The 21,636-nt window shown below is 37.7% G+C and overlaps 1 protein-coding gene across 2 annotated transcripts in view; it reads left to right on the top strand.

The window, feature by feature from the left end:
* The first annotated feature begins 75 nt into the window (after positions 1-75).
* RMI1 (RecQ mediated genome instability 1) overlaps positions 76-21,636 on the top strand; it is a 30,960-nt gene continuing 9,399 nt past the window's right edge. For both annotated transcript variants that reach the window (XM_037023543.2, XM_073228721.1), the window contains exon 1: positions 76-228. The gene's annotated coding sequence lies outside the window, so the exon portion shown is untranslated. The remainder of the gene's footprint in view (positions 229-21,636) is intronic.

Raw genomic sequence — 21,636 nt, forward strand, 5'->3', positions numbered from 1 at the left:
CCTCTCGCGAGAACTAAGGCTGCCTCGTTCACGCGCACAGGAGGAGGCGGAGAAGGGGCGTTTTCGGGACGCGGAGGAGTCTTTTAGGCTTGGAGGAGGGGCGTGAGCGCGCTGCAAATCCGGCGGGAAGAGGCAAACAAGGAGTAGGGCGCGCGCCGTGGTGGTTTCTGCGTTCCCAGTCGCGCGCCCCAGGAATCGCTGTTGCGCGAGGAAGGCGGGATCCCCCAGGTCGGTGCTAGGCCCAGACGAATGCCTTATCTCCACAGTCCACACTTGGGTCTCTCACCCTGCCCGCACCCTCTCTTGCCCTGGTTGCCGGCTGCGAGGCGGGCTGCGCGTTGGTAAGTGCAGCCTGCCCGCCGCTGGCCCTGTCCACGCCGCGGAAACCTGCTGTTCGTAACGGGCTGCGGAGCCCGTCAGGCATGTTCCAGGCCCGGGGTGCAGCTATCGATTCGCGCCCCGCGGTCCCCCGCCTGTTCGGGCGGGCACCCAGGAAACGCAGGCTGGTCCGCCGGTTTGTCTCCTAGTTCTAGAGAACTTGCTCCTTTTGGGGACATTCCGGCCCAGAGTCCGCACGCCCGGGAGAGCCGATGGGTCTTTCCAGGGCCCAGACCTTGCATTTTTACCTACTTTCTTAGTGGGACACGTAATGCGAGTGTTGTCTAGTGTCTTCGCTGCAGTTACATCTGAAAAATTTCCGGAAGTATTGTATTCATCTCTTAAAACGAATGCAAATCGCAAAATAAGTTTTAGACATCCGCTTTCGGTTCATTTAACTCTAAAGCTTCTATGGTGTGTTGGTGTTCGAGAGATTAAAACACACCCAAAACCTCGACCTCAGATGTTACCGTTCTACGTATTCCGTTGATACTTGCTTATAGTGTTCAGTGATTTCTAAGGCCCCTGTGCCAAGCTTTGATTGTTTCTTTTGTTAAGGCACGTAAGGTCAATTCCAATCGCTGACAAACATGGGAAGTAGCCAGGCCTGGTAGTTACCAGTGTACACATTTTGGCAATTCAACCCCCCAGCCTTCATCCACAACCCCAAACTTGAGGTGAAGCATATAGATGTTGTAATTTACATATAAAGCTAAGCTCAACATTAGCTGAACACGTATTTTTTTTATGATGAATTTGTGCTGATTCATTCCATTGCAACTTGATTTCCCTCTTGACTCATTTGCAAAATAGATGTGACCAGCATCTTTTTTTAATGCCTGTGATTGCGTCCGTTCTTGTTAGGAGAAGCGCCAACATTTATCGGCTGGGTGGAGAGTTAGCAAATAGAGAATAGTGTCGGATTGGGGAGTTTTTAAAAGATCTCTTTAAAGTGGTAATGTGATTTTTTTTGTGGTCCCCACCATGAAGAGTGTTATAGTCCTGTTGGGAGGTAAAACGATACATAACATAGGTCAGATTTTTATTAAATGTTCAACCTAAAATTGATGAGTTTGTGGAGACTGGGGATACTTGGATTATAGATTTAATCTGCAAGTCAGGATTTGCAACATTTAATTGAGTTTGTCGTTTGAAACCTGGGATATTTCTGTAACAATAGGCATATACAGTAGTACTGTACTACTTAGTGATGCTTTCTTTCAAGCAGTATTTTTGGTGCAGCCATTCTTTTCTGTTTTGATAAAAGTGATGAGTGATGAGCAGGAATGCAAAGTAAGCAGCTGTAAGAACTGCTTTCTCCCAGTTTCACGGTCTTGTGACTGGACCCTCACTGGTTAAAGCTGTTAACCTTTTCTAGATGTCATTGTCAGATGTTTTTTGTTTTCTGTTTTTCTTTTTCCACTTGTTTTCTTCCTTAGGTCTTTTAATTTACTTTTTAGGTTTACTCTTTAAATAACAGGAAGAGCTAATTTTTCACCTTGGCTTTTGTCTTGTGTAATTAATGGTATGATCCTTTTGGACTCTCAGTGAATTTAGAGCTAGTATTACTTAGCTGTGGAATTTTCTTTAGGTAAGCCAATATAATTGAGATTTCACACTAGCCAGCTGGATGACTAATTGAAATATAACTACCATTTCCTGAATTCCCACTATGTGCTATACCTTGTGCTGGCAGTTTAGCGCTTATTATAGTCCTATGAATAAATTGTGGTTATGTTTGTTTTATGGACAAAGAAGTTAAGGAACACGTCTAAGGTCACATAGCAGAGGTGAGATTCAGACTCCTAAACCTATTCTCTTTCTGTCTTTTCTTTACATTAGATTATTAAGGGTCCACAAAGAGCCACACAGATTGCTTCTGATTCCAGTCATTAAATATAATTTTTTTCCCCTAATTTTCAGAGTACCATTTCAAAATTTTGAAGTCATCTCCAGGAAGTTAAAACACAGTTTACTTTTATTTTTTAGTTGAAGCTAGTGGAAACATGGAATGGTTATGATTTCAGTATTTGTTAGTGCTTTTAAGTCTCAGCTGTTGGCTGAATGCCTCATAGCCTGTCCAAAAGGAAGGTACTTCTGCCCCTTTTTCCAATTAAAAAAATTAACTTAAAGATCAAATATGTCTAAGTCTTAATGGTGAATGTTTAGATTTTCCTCTGTTCCCTTCACAGTTCCTTCAGTCAGAATGTAGAATGTAGGTCACTGTGTTTACCCAAGTTTAGCATTTACAAAATGTCAACTTTTTAAGAAAGTATTTTTTCAAGGTTATAAAATTAATGGGAATTAAGATGTATGTAGTTTTATATCTGGCCTTTTCATAATTAAGTATGAACATACTTTCATATCCTTAAAAATATACTTTTAAAGACTCTAACCTTCCATTTCATGGATCCAGTGTAATATATACATTTTTTTCTGTTGTTGGACACTTAGGTTGTTTTCAGTTTTTCCACACTATACAACAGTGATAAACACAGGTACATAAGTCTTTGTCCTCATTTCTGATTGTTTTCTTAAGATTAATTTTGGAAAGTAAAAAGTGGATAATGTGGTATGAACTTTTTAAATGTACAATTTAAGAAACATACTTCTCCTATTTTTCTTTTTTTGGACAATGAAGTTCTTGAGGGTCAGGGGCTGTTCTTTGTGTATGAGCAAATTGGAAGTTGTGCCGTCCTAGCTAACACCTCCCACTGCAGTGACTGTGGTCCCTCAATTCCTCAAAAAAGGGAGGAATGAAAACCGTAGGAACCGAAGAACTAGATGCAAGTAATGCAATTTACTAAATTGTTAAGGAGCTCTGTTGTTGAAACCCAGTGTAAACTTTATAATATAGATCCCACATTTTCCATTCAATCAAAGTTCTTAATAAATCTTTCCAAACTGAAAGAAAAAAATCCTATTATATACAGAATCATCTTTTTATTAGAACTATTTTAACATGCCATTGTGGGAACCATACTGTGTCTCAGATCACTATATCCTCCACTTTACTTTGCTATTAAAGGAAAACTAGCAGATGTACAGTTAGCACTTTTTTCCCCAAAGTTCTTCACTTTCTGATAAAATATTTGAGGAGCTATATTTGAGTACTTGCTCATTGTTAAGCATCTCATCACATTTGCTTGTGTTTAAAAATGTCTTGGTTTTCTCTTGGGGTTTATAGTCATTGGAATTTTTTTCTTAGCTTAGTTATGATAACATTATTGTAAAATTATAGTATGTCAGTTAGCTCCAGGGGTGGAGCTTTCTATTCTAGAGGATAGTACTTGGATGAAGACAATTATTAGTTAGGACTGGCACATATTAATAGAACAATGTTGTGGTTCATTGAGCAGGGTTTCTCAGAATTTGTTTCAACTGTCATTTGAAAGGAGTTTTGACAGTTGGAATGCTCAAGAACACAAACAAATGCATATTGAAACAAAAAAAGTAAATGGATACATAAGCTTGAAAATTTCAGTTTGTAATATTAAAAATTTTTTTAAATTATTTTAAGTGGTATTTTAGTAGAGTTATAGCAAAAGAAAAGTAGTACTTAGCTGTTAAAATTGTTTTGAAGCTGTCACAAAGATGCAGTAGGTGTTTTTCTTTGACTTGACTTCGTATATGAAATAATTTAGGATACACTGGGTGAGCTTGTTACTTAAATGAGATTTCCAGAAAGTTTGTTCATTATTATAGCAATGTAGTGTTTTTTATAGAAATGTCATGTTTCATATGTAAGTGGGTTTTATGTGTAAATGAGGGACTGGCTATACTTTTCACTTAAGTCAGCAGTGTCTAGAAAAGCATAAAAATGGAGATTAGTAGAGTTTATGCTCTGGTTCTAATACTAGGTATAATCCTTATGTCTTCACATGCTTCAGTTTCATTCTCAAATAGATGACAATGCCTAGCTTTTCTATCACAACTGTTATTTCGAGGCTTAGGTAATATTGCAGATGTGAAAGTATTTTGAAAAAAGCTGAAAAATCTTACCAATAAGAGGTTTTAATTTTAATTTTTGGAAAACCCAATCTTTAATTCTTTGTTTATATCTCTTCCTGCTGGGATATGGACTAATATCTCTGAAATTCATCCTTGCCCATTTCATTTTCTGTTCAGCCTTGACATTTCTGATTCACAACCAGTCTTTATTCCTTTCTTACTGATCCTTCTCCTTATAAGGATCAACAGTATAATCTCCAAGTTTTTGACAGGTTTGGTAGAAAATACTATTTGTATTATATGGCTGCATTTTATAATTTAGGGGTATGTACTGTACCCAGAGTGATTTATAGTACAAAACGTTCTGCATACAGCTTAATTGTCAATGTTGTATTTATACTTGATATTTCACTTAAACAATTTATAACTACTGAAAGTACACTTTGCCCTTATTTCAGTTTTATCAACTACTGTCAGACATTACTACCGACACTTTTCCAAATTCTACATTTAACAGTGTTGTCTTATTTAAATTTTAGTGGAGGAAATAGGTAACACTGAATGAGTGCACCTAAAAGCCATGGATCTGGCCTTAATTTTTGAAGTTAAAAAAATGACAATAGATATAATAAAATAGCACTTTGGAATCTTGGGTTTTTAAAAAACAAATACAGACCTGTCATTCTTGATGATAAGATGTCACTAAGCTATGGCTTCATGGAATCATGTTTGGAGGTTTTAGCCTGCCTTTATTTTTATTTTCATTTAGTGTTACTTTGTTTTAGGTCTTCTAAGCATACAACTGAATTTGGTTTATTCAATTTGAGAGTATTTGTTTTTTAACAGGAAGTTAATCTCTGTTCAGTATGACTGCTGACATACTTAGACACATTTCTACCATCTTATAGTTCTATTTATAGTGCTTAGCCTTTTGTGTTTTCTGTTGGATTTTTCTCTTTATTCTATGTTTTTCTCAGCTAATTTGAAAGTTAGTTACCATACTATTGTTTTGGTGTTTGCCTTCAGTTTTTTTATTGGGGTATAATTTACATTCAGTAAAATTTATGTTCTTTCTGGTGTATAGCTATATGTGTTTTGGCAAATATAATCACATCATCATCACCACCATCATGATATAGAACAGTTTCATCACCTCCAAAATTTCTTTGTGCTCTTGTAGTCAACTGCTCTCTACCACCCCCACCCCCCCAGTCTTTGGCAACTACTGACTTTTCTGTTCCTATAATGTGAAATTTTCCAGAATATCATATAAATGGAATTATACAGTGTTTTGCTTCTTTCACTTAGCATACATCATTTGACATTTGTCTTAGCCTGTTCAGCCTACTGTAACAAAATACCATAAACTGGGTGGCTTATAAACAACAAATTAATTTTTCTGCAGGCTGGAGGGTTCAAGATCAAGATGCTGGCACATTCAGTGTCTAGTGAGGGCCCATTTCTTGGTTTGTGGATGGCCTCTTTTCACTGTAACCTCCCATAGCAGAATGGGTAAGGTAGCTGTGTGAGAGGATCTTTTGTAAGAGCCCTAATCCCTTTCAAAAGGGCTCTTACCCACATGACCTGAGAGCATCCCAAAGGCCCCACTGCCTAATACCAACATTGGGCATTAGATTTCAGCATATTAATTTTGGGGAAGACAGTCTATGGCAACATTCATCCATGTTATTTGCATCTATTAGTAGTTCTTTTTTTATTACTGAATAGTATTCCATTATAATGATGTACCACTATGTATTTATCCATTCACCAGTTGTTGAATGGCATAAGGGTTGTTTTTGGTGATTATGAATAAAGTTACATAAACATTCACATACAGATTTTAATGAGTGTAAGTTTTCATTTCTCTTGAGTAAATAGAAGTAATGTGATTGCTGGGTTGTATAGTAAGTATATGTTTAACTTTTCTAAAAAAGTGCTTATCTTTTTCTTTCTAAGAAACTGCTAATCTGTTTTCCACAGTAGTGCCATTTTGCTTTCCTACCAGTAATGTATGAGAATTCCAGTATTTGGTATTGTTAATTATTTTTTATTTTAGCTATGATAATAAATGTGTAGTACATTGTGGTTTAATTTTGCATTTCCCTAATGCCTAATAATATTGAGCATCCTTTAATGTGTTTATTTGCCATCTGCATATTTTTTTTGGTGATGTGACTATTCAAAAATTTTTTTATTACTTTTAAAATTAATTTGTTCATTAATTTAATTTTAAGAACAGAATTCACTATATATTCTGGATACAAGTTTTTTGTCAATTATGTATTTTTATTAGTCTGTGGTTTGCTGTATGTGTGTGTGTCTTGTCTTTATACTCTAAACAGTGCTTTTAACAAGCAGAATGTCAAAATTTTGATGAAGCCTAGTTTATTATTTTGTTCTACTGATGATATCCTTTGCTGTTCAGAAGCTTTTTAGTTTGATGTAGTCCCATTTGTTCTTTTTTTTTTTTTTGAGAGGGCATCTCTCATATTTATTGATGAAATGGTTGTTAACAACAATAAGATTCTGTATAAGGGACTCAATGCACAATCATTAATCAACCCCAAGCCTAATTCTCAACAGTCTCCACTCTTCTGAAGCATAACGAACAAGTTCTTACATAGTGAATAAGTTCTTACATGGTGAACAGTGCAAGGGCAGTCATATCACAGAAACTTTCGGTTTTGATCATACATCATGAACTATAAACAATCAAGTCAGATATGATTATTCATTTGATTTTTATACTTGATTTATATGTGAATCCCACATTTCTCCCTTATTTTTTTTTTTTTTTACTAAAATGCTAAAGTGGTAGGTAGATGCAAGATAAAGGTAGAAAACATAATCTAGTGCTGTAAGAGGGCAAATGTAGATGATCAGGTCTGTGCCTATAGACTAAGTATTAATTCAAGCTAGACAAGGGCAACAAAACATCCATGGATGCAGATTTCTCTCAAAACCGGGGGCGAGGTTCAAAGCCTCACCTCTGTTGATCCCCAATTTCTCACCTGATGGCCCCCCTGCGACTGTGCCTGTCTTAGGTTATTCCTCCCTTGAGGAATCTTACCTGTCTCTGACTAACCAGCTGTCTTCTGGGGCCATACAGGGAAATGTAAAGTTGGTAAGTGAGAGAGAAGCAATATTGTTTGAAAAGGTTAGCTTTTTACTTCTTTGCAGATTTATGCCCTGTGGCTTCTATGTCCAACATTTGTCTTGAGGTATCTTTACCACTTGGAAGAATTATGATACTTGATAATTTTCGATATGAGGCACGAATTCTACTCAAGGGCTGTAATTAGGAAGGAAGAAGAAAAGCTATAGAAGTAGCAGACAGAAGAAAACATGGGAAGATTGATTATTTCTTTGACATAACTTCTTGTAGAGTAACAAGCATGTATAGGTTTTAACAAACTACTAATTAAATTGCATACACACATTAACAGAATAGGAATACAGATACATAACAAAAGCAGACCTACAATTACTGGCCATATCCAGTGAAACCAAGAAAACCAGTTAGGTTCCCTAGGCATTTGTGAAAACTTATCAGTAATATGATGGATATTGTCTAACTGAATTTGAATAGTTTGAGAAAAATCAGACAAATTAAAACAACACTCCTGGGAACTGGTCACATCCCATGTGTTCTTTTAACAGCAGATAGTCTATAGTCGCATGATTTTGGAGCACTGCAACTTGCACTTCTCCTAATTCTTGGTTGAGTTCTGACAATATAGATCCAGTAAAATTTGTTGTTTTACTGTATGCACAGGCCAGCTTAGATATCTCCTTCTTCATGCCAATGGCAAGTCCAGGAACTGGGATGAATGCAGCTACAACTGCAACAGCGCCAGGATCTTTGTTGAAGTTTTTTGATGATCATCTTCTGGAATGACTCTTCCAGAGGATGTTGATGTTGGAAGTTCTTCTTCATATCGTATCTTAAATCGTTTTCTGGGTAGCCAAATTAGACTTTGATCCTCTGTATAAACACAAACAAACCCTTTGCCCACACTTTGATATAACCTTTATACCATTGTGAAGAACCTATTGGAGACCACCACACAGGAACTGCTTTTTTTTTTTTTAAGAGAAAGAAATATTATCAGAAAAATGTACTTCCATAGCTGGTCATCCGACACCCTTTAAAAGATCAAAATTAAGGATATGTAAAGCATGCATTAATTGTTGATTTGCAGTTAATTTTATCCTATCAGGGAGTAATCCCCCCCTTTTTTTTGTTATCATTAATCTACAACTACATGAAGAATATTATGTTTACTAGGCTCTCCCCTACCCCAAGTCCTCCCCACAAACCCCATTACAGTCACTGTCTATCAGCATAGCAAAATGTTGTAGAATCACTACTTGTCTTCTCTTGTGTTGCACAGCCCTCCCCTTACCCCCACCCCCCACATTATACATGCTAATCATAATACCCCCTTTCTTCCCCGCCCTTCTCCCTCCCTACCCTCCCATTCTCCCCAGTCTCTTTCCCTTTGGTAACTAACTGTTAGTCCATTCTTGGTTTCTGTGATTCTGTTGCTCTTTTGTTCCTTCAGTTTTTCCTTTGTTCTTATACTCCACAGATAAGAGAAATCATTTGGTATTTGTCTTTCTCCGCTTGGCTTATTTCACAGAGCATAATACCCTCTAGCACCATCCATGTTGTTGCAAATGGTAGGATTTGTTTTCTTCTTATGGCTGAATAATATTCCATTGTGTATATGTACCACATCTTCTTTATCCATTCCTCTACTGATAGACACTTAGGTTGCTTCCATTTCTTGGCTATTGTAAATAGTGCTGTGATAAACACAGGGGTGCATCTGTCTTTTTCAAACTGGAGTGCTGCATTCTTAGGGTAAATTCCTAGAAGTGGAATTCCTGGGTCAAATGGTAAGTCTATTTTGAGCATTTTGAGGAACCTCCACACTGCTTTCCACAATGATTGAACTAATTTACATTCCCACCAGCAGTGTAGGAGGGTTCCCCTTTCTCCAAAACCTCGCCAACATTTGTTGTTGTTTGTCTTTTGGATGTTGGCCATCCTTACTGGTGTGAGGTGATATCTCATTGTGGTTTTAATTTGCATTTATCTTATAACTAGTGATGTGGAACATCTTTTCATGTGTCTGTTGGCCATCTGAATTTCTTCTTTGGAGAACTGTCTATTCAGCTCCTCTGCCCATTTTTTAATTGGATTATTTGCTTTTTGTTGAGGTGTGTGAGCTCTTTATGTATTTTGGATGTCAAGCCTTTATTGGATCTGTCATTTATGAATATATTCTCCCATACTGTAGGATACCTTTTTGTTGTATTGATGGTGTCCTTTGCTGTACAGAAACTTTTCAGCTTGATATAGTCCCACCTGTTCATTTTTGCTTTTGTTTCCCTTGCCCGGGGAGGTATCTTCATGAAGAAGTTGGTCATGTTTATGTCCAAGAGATTTTTGCCTATGTTTTTTTCTAAGGGTTTTATGGTTTCATGACTTACATTGAGGTCTTTGATCAATTTCGAATTTACTTTTGTGTGTGGGGTTAGACAATGGTCCAGTTTCATTCTCTTACATGTAGCTGTCCAGTTTTGCCAGCATCATCTGTTGAAGAGACTGTCATTTCCCCATTGTATGTCCATGGCTCCTTTATCGAATATTAATTAACCATATATGTTTGGATTAATGTCTGGGTTCCACTGGTCTGTGGCTCTGTTCTTGTGCCAGTACCAAATTGTCTTGATTACTATGGCTTTGTAGTAGAGCTTGAAGTTGGGGAGTGAGATCCTCCCCCACTTTATTCTTCTTTCTCAGGATTGCTTTGGCTATTCGGGGTCTTTGGTGTTTCCATATGAATTTTTGAACTGTTTGTTCCAGTTCATTGAAGAATGTTGCTGGTAATTTGATAGGGATTGCATCAAATCTGTATATTGCTTTGGGCAGGATGGCCATTTTGACTATATTAATTCTTCCTAGCCAAGAGCATGGGATCAGTTTCCATTTGTTAGTGTCCTCTTTAATTTCTCTTAAGAGTGTCTTATAGTTTTCAGGGTATAGGTCTTTCACTTCTTTGGTTAGATTTATTCCTAGGTATTTTATTCTTTTTGATGCCATTGTCAATGGAATTGTTTTCCTGATTTCTCTTTCTATTGGTTCATTGTTAGTGTATAGGAAAGCTACAGATTTCTGTGTTAGTTTTGTATCCTGCAACTTTGCTGTATTCCGATATCAGTTCTAGTAGTTTTGGAGTGGAGTCTTTTAGGGTTTTTTATGTACAATATAATGTCATCTGCAAATAGTGACACCTTAACTTCTTCTTTACCAATCTGAATTCCTTGTATTTCTTTGTTTTGTCTAATTGCCGTGGCTAAGACCACCAGTAGTATGTTGAATAACAGTGGGTAGAGTGGGCATCCCTGTCTTGTTCCCGATCTCAGAGGAAAAGCTATCAGCTTCTCGCTGTTCAGTATGATGTTAGCTGTGGGTTTATCATATATGGCCTTTATTATGTTGAGGTACTTGCCCTCTACGCCCATTTTATTGAGAGTTTTTATCATGAATGGATGTTGAACTTTGTCAAATGCTTTTTCAGCATCTATGGAGATGACCATGTGGTTTTTGTTGATGTGGTGGATGATGTTGATGGATTTTCGAATGTTGTACCATCCTTGCATCCCTGGGATGAATCCCACTTGGTCATGGTGTATGATCCTTTTGATGTATTTTTGAATTCGGTTTGCTAATATTTTATTGAGTATTTTTGCATGTACATTCATCAGGATATTGGTCTGTAATTTTCTTTTTTGGTGGGGTCTTTGCCTGGTTTTGGTATTAGGGTGATGTTGGCTTCATAGAATGAGTTTGGGAGTATTCCCTCCTCTTCTATTTTTTGGAAAACTTTAAGGACAATGGGTATTATGTCTTCCCTGTATGTCTGATAAAATTCCGAGGTAAATCCATCTGGCCTGGGGGTTTTGTTCTTGGGTAGTTTTTTGATTACCACTTCAATTTCTTTGCTCGTTATTGGTTTGTTTTTGTTTAACTTTTGTGTTTCTTCCTTGGTTAGTCTTGGAAGGTTGTATTTTTCTAGGAAGTTGTCCATTTCTCCTAGGTTTTCCAGCTTGTTAGCATATAGGTTTTCATAGTAGTCTTTAATAATTCTATGTATTTCTGTGGAGTCTGTCATGAATTTTCCATTCTCGTTTCTAATTCTGTTGATGTGTGTTGATTCTCTTTTTCTCTTAATAAGTTTGGCTTATGTATTTTGTTTATTTTATCAAAAAGCCCGCTCTTGGTTTCATTGATTTTTTTCTATTGTTTTATTCTTCTCAATTTTATTTATTTCTTCTCTGATCTTTATTATGTCCCTCCTTCTACTGACTTTAGGCCTCATTTGTTCTTCTTTTTCCAGTTTCAATAATTGTGATGTTACACTATTCATTTGGGATTGTTCTTCCTTCTTTAAGTATGCCTGAATTGCTATATACTTTCCTCTTAAGGCTATTTGCCCTGTGTCCCACTGAAGTTGGGGCTTTGTGTTGTTGTCATTTGTTTCCATATATTCCTTGATATCTATTTTAATTTGTTCATTGATTTGTTGATTATTGAGGAGCATGTTGTTAAGCCTCCATGTGTTGGTGAGCCATTTTGTTTTCTTTTTACAATTTATTTCTAGTTTTATACCTTTGTGGTCCAGAAAGTTGGTTGGTAGAATTTCCATCTTTTGGAATTTACTGAGGCTCTTTTTGTGACCTAGTATGTGGTCTCTTCTGGAGAATGTTCTATGTGCACTTGAGAAGAATGTGTATCCTGTTGCTTTTGGATGTAGAGTTCTATAGATGTCTATTAGGTCCATCTGTTGTAGTGTGTTGTTCAGTGCCTCCGTGTCCTTACTTATTTTCTGTCCGGTGCATCTATCCTTTGGGGTGAGTGGCGTGTTGAAGTCTCCTATAATGAATGCATTGCATTCTATTTCCTCCTTTAGTTCTGTTACTATTTGTTTCACATATGCTGATGCTCCTGTGTTGGCTGCATATATATTTATAATGATTATATCCTCTTGTTGGACTGAGCCCTTTATCATTATGTAATGTCCTTTTTTATCTCTTGTTACTTTCTTTGTTTGACATCTGTTTTGTCTGATACTAGTACTGCAACCCCTGCTTTCTTCTCTCTGTTGTTTGCATGAAATATGTTTTTCCATCCCTTGACTTTTAATCTGTGCATGTCTTTGGGTTTCAGGTGAGTTTCTTGTAAGCAGCATATGGATGGATCTTGCTTTTTTATCCATTCTGTTACTCTGTGTCTTTTGATTGGTGCATTAAGTCCATTTACATTTAGGGTGACTTTTGAAAGATATGTACTTATTGCCATTGCAGGCTTTAGATTCGTGGTTACCAAAGGTTCAAGGTTAGCTTCTTTAGTATCTTACTGCCTAACTTAGCTCTCTTATTGAGCTGTTTATACACTGTCTGGAGATTCTTTTCTTCTTTCCCTTCTTATTCCTTCTCCTCCATTCTTTATATGTTGGTTGTTTTATTCTGTGCTCTTTCGTGTTTCCTTTAACTGTTTTTTATGGGTAGTTGATTTTATTTTTTTCCTTTAGTTAGTATTTGGTTGGTCTGCTTTCTTTGCTGTGATTTTATGTTCTGTGGTGACATCTGTTTAGTCTTAGGAGTGCTCCTGTCTAGAATAATACCTCCAAAATACCCTGTAGAGGTGGTCTGTGGGAGGCAAATTCCCTCAACTTTTGCTTGTCTGGGAATTGTTTAATCCCTCCTTCATATTTAAATGATAATCGTGCTGGATACAGCATTCTTGGTTCAAGGCCCTTCTGTTTCATTGCATTCAATATATCATGCCATTCTCTTCTGGCCTGTAAGGTTTATTTTGAGAAGTCTGATGATAGCCTGATGGGTTTTCCTTTGTAGGTGACCTTTTTTTCTCTCTCTGGCTTCCTTTAATAGTTTGTTCTTGTCCTTGATCTTTTCCATTTTAATTATTATGTGTTTTGGTGTTGTCCTCTTTGGGTACCTTCTGTTGGGAGTTCTGTGTGCTTCTGTAGGCTGGGCAACTATTTCCTCTTCCTAGTTCTCAGCAATTATTTCTTCAAAGACACTTTCTATCCCCTTTTCTCTCTCTTCTTCTCATACCTCTATAATGCAGATATTGTTTTTTTTTGGTTTGGTCACACAGTTCTCTTAATATTGTTTCATTCCTGGAGATCCTTTTATCTCTCTCTGTGTCAGCTTCTATGCGTTCCTGTTCTCTGGTTTCTATTCCATCAGTGGCCTCTTGCATCTTATCCATTCTGCTTATAAATGCTTCCAAAGATTGTTTGACTTCTGTAATCTCCCTCGGACATCATCCGTTAGCTCTTGTATATTTCTCTGCATCTCCGTCAGCATGTTTATGATTTTTATTTTGAATTCTTTTTCAGGAAGACCGGTTAGGTCTATCTCCTTAGGTGTTGACTCTGTGATCTTTGTCAGCCTCAAATTCTGCCTTTTCATGGCGATAGAGATAGTTTGCGGAGCTGGTATGAGTGACGGCTGGGAGACCGTCCCTTCTTGTTGGTTTGTGGCCTTCCTTTCCTGGGAGAACAGTGACCTGTAGTGGCTTGTGCTGGGCAGCTGTGTGCAGACGGGGCTTCTCATTCTTGCCCGGCCGCTATGGAGTTTATTTCCGTTGTTGCCGTGGGCGTGGCCTGCCTTGGGCTGTTGCTCTGACATGGCGGAGCAGCGTTGGAGGGGAAACGACCGGGAGGCTGTTTATCTCCATGAGGGGCCTCTGAGCCGCCCTGCTATCCAGGGGGTTAGGGTGCCCAGAGTTCTCCGGGATTCCCTGCTGCTAGGCTAAGTGTTCCGGGACACTTCCGTCCAGCTGTGGGGTCCCTGTCCTTTTAAGACTTCCAAAAAGCACTCACTTTTCTTTGTACCCTGGGCGCTGGCTGCAGGGACCCGCTCACAGGTCTTACTGTTCTGTTTCCCTAGTTTTCAGCACCCCACGCATGCACTGTGTCTGCGCTGTGGTGCGGATGGCTAGGGCTGGCTATTTAGCAGTGCTGGGCTCCCTCTCCCTCCCCGCTCCGACTGCTCTACTCCTGCCAGGAGCTGGGGTGAGGGGTGCTCAGATCCCGCTGGTCCGCAGTTTGTATCTTACCCCCATCGCAAGGTGCTGGGTTCTCGTAGGTATGGATGTAGTCTGGCTGTTGTCCTGTGTCTTCTGGTCTCTCTTTTAGGAAGAGTTGTCTTTGTTGTATTTTCAAAAATATATGTGGTTTAGGGAGGAGATTTCCGCTGCTCTACTCACACCACCATCTTGGATCCGCCCCCCATTTGTTCATTTTTATTTTTGTTTCCCTTGCCCGAGGAGATGTGTTCAGGAAAAAGTTGCTTGTGTTTATTTACAAGAGATTTTTGCTTATGGTTTCTTCTAAGAGTTTTATGGTTTCATGACTTACATTCAGGTGTTTGATCCATTTTGAGTTTACTTTTGTGTGTGGAGTTAGACAGTAATCCAGTTTCATTCTCTTACATGCAGTTGTCTAGTTTTGTCAACACCAGCTGTTGAAGAGGCTGTCATTTCCCCACTGAATGTGTGTGGCTTCTTTATCGTACATTAATTTACCATATATTCTTGGGTTTATATCTGGGCTCTCTAGTCTGTTCCGTTGTTCTATTGTTTTGTTCTTTTGCCAGTACCAAATTGTTTTTATTACTGTGGCTTTATAGTAGAGCTTGAAGTTGGGGAGCATAATACCCACAGCTTTATTCTTCCTTTTTAGGATTGCTTTGGCTATTTGGGGTCTTTTGTGGTTCCATATGAATTTTACAATTATTTGCTGTAGTTCATTGAAGAATGCTGTTGGTATTTTGATAAGCATTGCATTGAATTTGTAGATTGCTTTAGGCAGGATGGCTATTTTGATGATATGAATTCTTCCTATCCCTGAGCGTGGGATGTATTTCTATTTACTGGTATCTTCTTTAATTTTTCTCATGACTCTCTTGTAGTTTTCAGGGTATAGGTCTTTGACTTCTTTGGTTAGGTTTATTCCTAAGTATTTTATTCTTTTTGATGCAGTTGTGAATGGAATTTTCTAATTTCTCCTTCTGCTTGTTCATCGTCAGTATATCAGAATGCAACAGATTTTTGTATATTGATTTTGTATCCTGCAACTTTGCTGAGATCAGTTATTAGTTCTAATAGTTTAGGAGTGGATTCTTTAGGGTTTTTTATGTACAATATCATGTCATCTGCAAACAGGGACAGTTTAATTTCTTATGAATCTGGATGCCTTTTATTTCTTTGTGTTGTCTGATTGCTATGGCTAGGTCCTCCAGAACTATGTTGAGTAAAAGTGGGAGAGTGGGCATCCTTGTCTTGTTCCTGATCTTAAAGGAAAAGCTTTCAGCTTCTCACTGTTAAGTATGTTGGCTGTGGGTTTGTCATTTTTGGCCTTTATTATGTTGAGGTACTTACTGTCTATACCCTTTTTTTTGAGAGTTTTTATCATGAATGGATGTTGAATTTTGTCAAATGCTTTGTCAGAATCTATGGAGATGATCATGTGGTTTTTGTCCTTTTTGTTAATGTGGTGGATGATGTTGATGGATTTTCGAATGTTGTACCATCCTTGCATCCCTGCAATAAATCCTACTTGATCACGATGGATGATATTTTTGATGTATTTTTGAATTTGGTTTGCTAATGTTTTGTTCAGTATTTTTGCATCTATGTTTGTCAGGGATATTGGTCTGTTATTTTCTTTTTTTGTAGTGTCTTTGCCTGCTTTTGGTATTAGAGTGAAGCTGGCCTCATAGAAAGAGTTTGGAAGTATTCCTTCTTCTACTCTCTGGAAAACCTTAAGGAGGATGGATATTAGGTGTTTACTAAATGTTTGATAAAATTCAGTGGTGAAGCCATCTGGTCCAGGGATTTTGTTCTTAGGTAGTTTTTTTTTATTATTAATTCAATTATGTTGCTGGTAATTGGTCTCTTCAGGTTTTCTGTTTCTTCTTTGGTCAGTCTTGGAAGGTTGTATTTTTCTAGCAAGTTGTCAATTTCTTCTAGGTTATCCAGTTTGTTAGCATATAATTTTTAATAGTGTTCTCCAATAATTCTTTGTATTTCTGTGGTACCTGTAGTGATTTACCTTTTCTCATTTCTGATTCTGTTTATGTGTGTAGACTCTCTTTTTTCTCGGTAAGTCTGGCTAGGGGTTTATCCATTTTTATTTTCTTGAACAACCATGTTGTGGTTTCATTGATTCTTTCTGTTGTTCTATTCTTTTCTATTTTACTTATTTCTGCTCTAATCTTTATTATGTCCCTTCTAATGATGTTGGGCTTCATTTGTTCTTCTTTGTATAGTTTTGTTAATTATGAGTTTAGAATGTTCATATGGGATTGCTCTTCTTTTTTAAGGTAGGCCTATATTTCAGTATACTTCCCTCTTACCAGAGCCTTTGCTGTGTCCCACAGATTTTGTGGTGTTGAATTATTGTTGTCATTTGTCTCCATATATTGCTTGATCTGTTTTCATTTGGTCATTGATCCATTGATTATTTAGGAACATGTTGTTAAGCCTCCATATTTTTGTGTTTTTTTGCGTGATTTATTTACAGTTTCATACTTTTGTGGTCTGAAAAGTTGGTTGCTACAATTTCAATCTTTTTGAATTTATTGAGGTTCTTTTTTGTGGTCTAGTATATGGTCTATGCTTGAAAATGTTCTATTTGCATTTGAGAAGAATGTGTATCCTGCTGCTTTTGGGTAGAGTGTTCTGTATATGTCTGTTAGGTCCATCTGATCTAATGTGTTGTTCAGTGCCTTTGTCTCCTTACTTATTTTCTGTCTGGTTGATCTGTCCTTTGGAGTGAGTGGTATGTTGAAGTCTCCTAGAATGAATGCATTGCATTCTATTTGCCCCTTTAATTCTGTGAGTATTTGTTTCACATACATAGATGTTCCTATGTTGGGTGCATAGATATTTATAGTGGTTATATCTTCTTGTTGGATTGACCCCTTTATCATTATGTAATGTCCTTCTTTGTCTCTTGTGACTTTGTTTTGAAGTTTATTTTGTCTGATACAAGTACTGCAACTCCTGCTTTTTTCTCCCTAGTACTTGCATGAAATCTCCTTTTTCATTCCACTTTTAGTCTACATATGTCTTTGGGTTTGAATGAGTCTCTTGTAGGTAGCATATAGATGGATCTTGTTTTCTTCTCCATTCAGTGACTGTATATCTTTTGATTGATGCATTCAGACCATTTACATTTAGGGTGATTATCGATAGGTATGTACTTATTGCCATTGCAGGCTTTAGATTCATGGTCACCAAAAGTTCAAGGGTAACTTCCTTAGAGTCTAACAGTCTAACTTAACTCACTTAGTATGCTATTACAAACACAATCTATAGGTTTTTTTTTGTTTCTTCTTTCCTCCCTTTTTCTTCCTCCTCATTCTTCATATTTTAGGTATCATGTTCTGTACTGTTTGTCTATCCTTTGACTGAATTTGGGCATAGTTGATTTAATTTTGCATTTGCTTAGTAATTAATTGGTCTGCTTTCTTTACTATGGTTTAATTTGCTCTGGTGACAGCTATTTAGCGTTAGGAACACTTCCATCTAGAGAAGTCCTTCGAAAATAAAGTGAGAGACATTTTGTGGGAGGTAAATTCTCTCTGCTTTTGCTTATCTGGAAATTATTTAATCCCTGCTTCAAATTTAAATGATAATCTTGCTGGCTAGAGTATTCTTGTGTTGAGGCCCTTGTGTTTCATTGCATTAAATATATCATGCCACTTCCCTCTGGCCTGTAAGATGATTTCTGTTGAAAAGTTTGATGATAGCCTGATGGATTTTCATTTGTGTGTATTCTTTTTTCTCTCTCTGGCTGCTTTTAATACTCTGTCCTTATCCTTGATTTCACCATTTTAATTATTATATGTCTTGGTGTTGTCTTCCTTGGGTCTGTTGTGCTGGGAGATCTGTGTACCTCCATGTCCTGAGAGTCTATCTCCTTCCCTACATTGGGAAAGTTCTCAGCATTTACTTCCTCAAAGATACTGTCTGTCCCTTTTCTCTCTCTTCTTCTTTTGATACCCTTATAATGTGAATATTGTTCTGTTTGGATTGGTAACACAGTTCTCTCAATATTTGTTGCTTCCATTGATCCTTTTTTCTCTCTGTGCCTCAGCTTCTTTGTATTCCTGTTCTCTAATTTCTATTGAATTTGCTCTCTCCCGTACTTCATCTAATCTGCTTTTAAATCCATCCATTGTATGTTTCATTTCAGATACTGAATTCTTCAACATTTTTATCTCATTCTTGAATTCCTCCCTGAGTTTTTGAATATTTTTCTGTAACTCCGTGTGCATGTTTATAATTTTTATTTTGAAATCTCTTTCAGGAAGGTTAATGAGTTTAGTTTCACTTAGGCCTATTTCTGGTGTTTATGGGATTTAGGTTTGAACCTGGTTCCTTTAACATTTCATATTTGTAGGTGGCACCCTGTAATGCCCAGAAGCTCTACTCCCTGGAACTTTTCAGCCCTTGGATCAATGGCAGGGGTTGTAAGCAAGCTGTGCTGGTGCCTGTTTGGAGGAAAGAGTTCTTTCCTGCTTCCCAGCTGCAGTGCCTACCTCCACTGCCAGGGCCAGTGGGCTAAGTACACTCGAGTCGCCTCTATGCTTTGCACTTGTAGGTGCTGTAGTTGGAGCCACCGTCTGGCTGGCCTGGTGCAACAGTGGGGGCAGCCAGTTTGCAAACTGGTTCCGATGAAAGAAAGGCACAGTAGGCTGTGTATCCTATTGGGGAGCCTTGTAGCTGTGTAGCCAGCCGTGGGGGTGGAACGTCTGAAGCTCCTGAAAGTTCCCAACCTGCTGAGCAGAGTGCGCTGGGACAATTTTGTCCACCTGTCCTTTCTCCTGAGCAGCAAGCTCTGTGCAATCCTTGCCCCTTTAACAGCCTTCTTGCTGTTAGGAAGTCTCTCAGACTGACCGCCTTCTTTTGTCCCAGAGAGGGTGGTTGTGGATGTGTGTTTTCCACAAGTGGCTGGAATCTCAGTCTCTCCAAGTATTCCGCCTGTCTTAGCTTTCCAACCACACTAATCTCCAGAGCACCATGTAATGTAGGTTTGTGCTCCTAGAGCAGATCTCCATGGCTAGGTGTTCAACAGTCCTAGGCCTCCATGCCCTCGCCACTCTGTTTTTCTTCTTCCCATCAGTGAGCTGGAGTGGGGTAAGGGCTTGGGTCTCTCTGGATCATGGCTTTGGTACTTTACCCTTTTCCTTGAGGTCTAGTGTTTTCCCTCGGTGTAAGCAGTTGGCCGCAGCCTTCTTTCCTGTTGCTCTTTCAATATTAGATGTATTTGCTATATTTTCCTATTGTATGTGTTTTTGGGAGGAGGTTTCTGTCTCCTGTCATGACACCATCTTTTCTCTGGCTTTATTTTCATGGTGGTAGGTCAAGTACTAGAATTACACCTATCTGCATCCAACAGGCTACAAGTCTATAATCCTCCTTTTGACATTTGCATCTTGCTGACTCATGTTTTAGATGATTTAACTTTTTTGGTGGATTCTTTGGTATTTTCTTCATAACATTCATGTCATCTGCAAATGGGTAATTTTATTATTTCCTGTTTTTCTCTCTTGGATTTCTCCCTCTTTATTGTAAAATATACATAACATAAGTTTACTGTAACTCAACATTTTTTAAGTGTGCATTACTGTATTGTTAACTATATGCCCATGTACAACATACCTCTGGAACTTTCTCATCTTGCTTGAGTAAAATTCTGTATCCACTGAACAACTTGTTTTTCTTTCCCCTCAGCCTCTGGCAAGTATAATTCTTTCCACTTCTATTAATTTAATTACTTTAGATATCTCATGTGAGTGGAATCATGCAGTATTGTCTTTGATGATTAGCTTATTTCATTTAGCATAATCTCCTTAAGGTTCATCCATGTTGTAACATATGACTGGATCTACTTTTTTTTTAAAGGCTGAGTAGTAGTCCTTCTTTATGTGTATCTACTACATTTTCTTTATCCATTCATCTGTTCTTGGACATTTAGGTTGTATCCACAAGGGAGTGCAAATATCTCTTTTAGATTCTGTTGTCAGTTCTTTAATATATTTTTTATATATATATATATACACCTAGAAGTGGGATTGCTGTGTCATATTGTAGTTCTATTTTTCATTTTTTGAGGAACCTCCATATGGTTTTCCATAGCAGCTGTACCATTTTAGAATTCCACCATCAGTGTGTAAGGTTTCCAATTTCTCCACATCATTGCCAATGGTTTTTTCTTTTTGTTAGTGGCCATCATAACACACCTAAGGGGTGTGAAGTGATAATGTCATTGCAGTTTTGATTTTCATTTCTGTCATGATTAGTAATGGTGAGCATCTTTTTGTGTAATTTTGTTGGGCATTTGTACGTCTTTGCAGAAATGTCTGTTCAAGTCCTTTGCCCATTTTTTAATTGGATTATTTGTTTTTATGTTACTGAGTTGCGGAGTTCTTTATATATTCCAGATGTTATCCTTGCTAGGTCTGCAAGTATTTTCTCCCATTCTCTGTTGCTTTTTTGCTCTGTTGTTTTCCTTTGCTGTGCAGAAGTATTTATATTTGAATGAACATTATAAGTCTAGTTTGAAATGATTATGACAATTAGGTTAACATTCTTCACTTTACATAGTTACAGAATTTTTTCCTTTGATGAGAACTTTTAAGATTTGCTCTTAGCAACTTTCATATATGCAATGGAGTGTATTAACTATGGTCACCATGCTGTAAATATATAAGCTTTAAGATTGTATAAAGAAGTTAGGTTTTTTTCAAAAAGTGAAGGGATTCTATAGTGTACAGAAATAATTTAATGCCTTTTCACAAGAATAGAAGTCAAGCTTTGATAAAACTTCATATTCCATGAATTGGCCAATTCCATGGAATAGGCGTGTCTTTCTTTTTCCCCCTCTTCATTTATGTGTGTAAATGGCTGGCTGGATGTTGTAGACAGAGACCAAGAGGTATCCAGGAAGTTCATCTCTGTTTTGTCAGAAGTAGGTCTGTAAGATAGTCATTCTCTGGGTCTTCTTTACTGAAGTGTTGCCACTGCCATGCAATCCCAGATCTGCAGCTTCCATGGCTTTGAACTTTTTCTCCCTCTGCAGGCAGTACTGTCTAATTTCAGCTTAAGTTTTTTGGCCTACTTCAGCCTTCATTTCTTTTGCTTGTGGCCTGTAGGATCCCCTGTGACTGACTGGTCATTGCAGTGACAACCCT

This window comes from Manis javanica, chromosome 2 (genome assembly GCF_040802235.1).
Source record: "Manis javanica isolate MJ-LG chromosome 2, MJ_LKY, whole genome shotgun sequence".
Taxonomy (NCBI): Eukaryota; Metazoa; Chordata; class Mammalia; order Pholidota; family Manidae; genus Manis; species Manis javanica.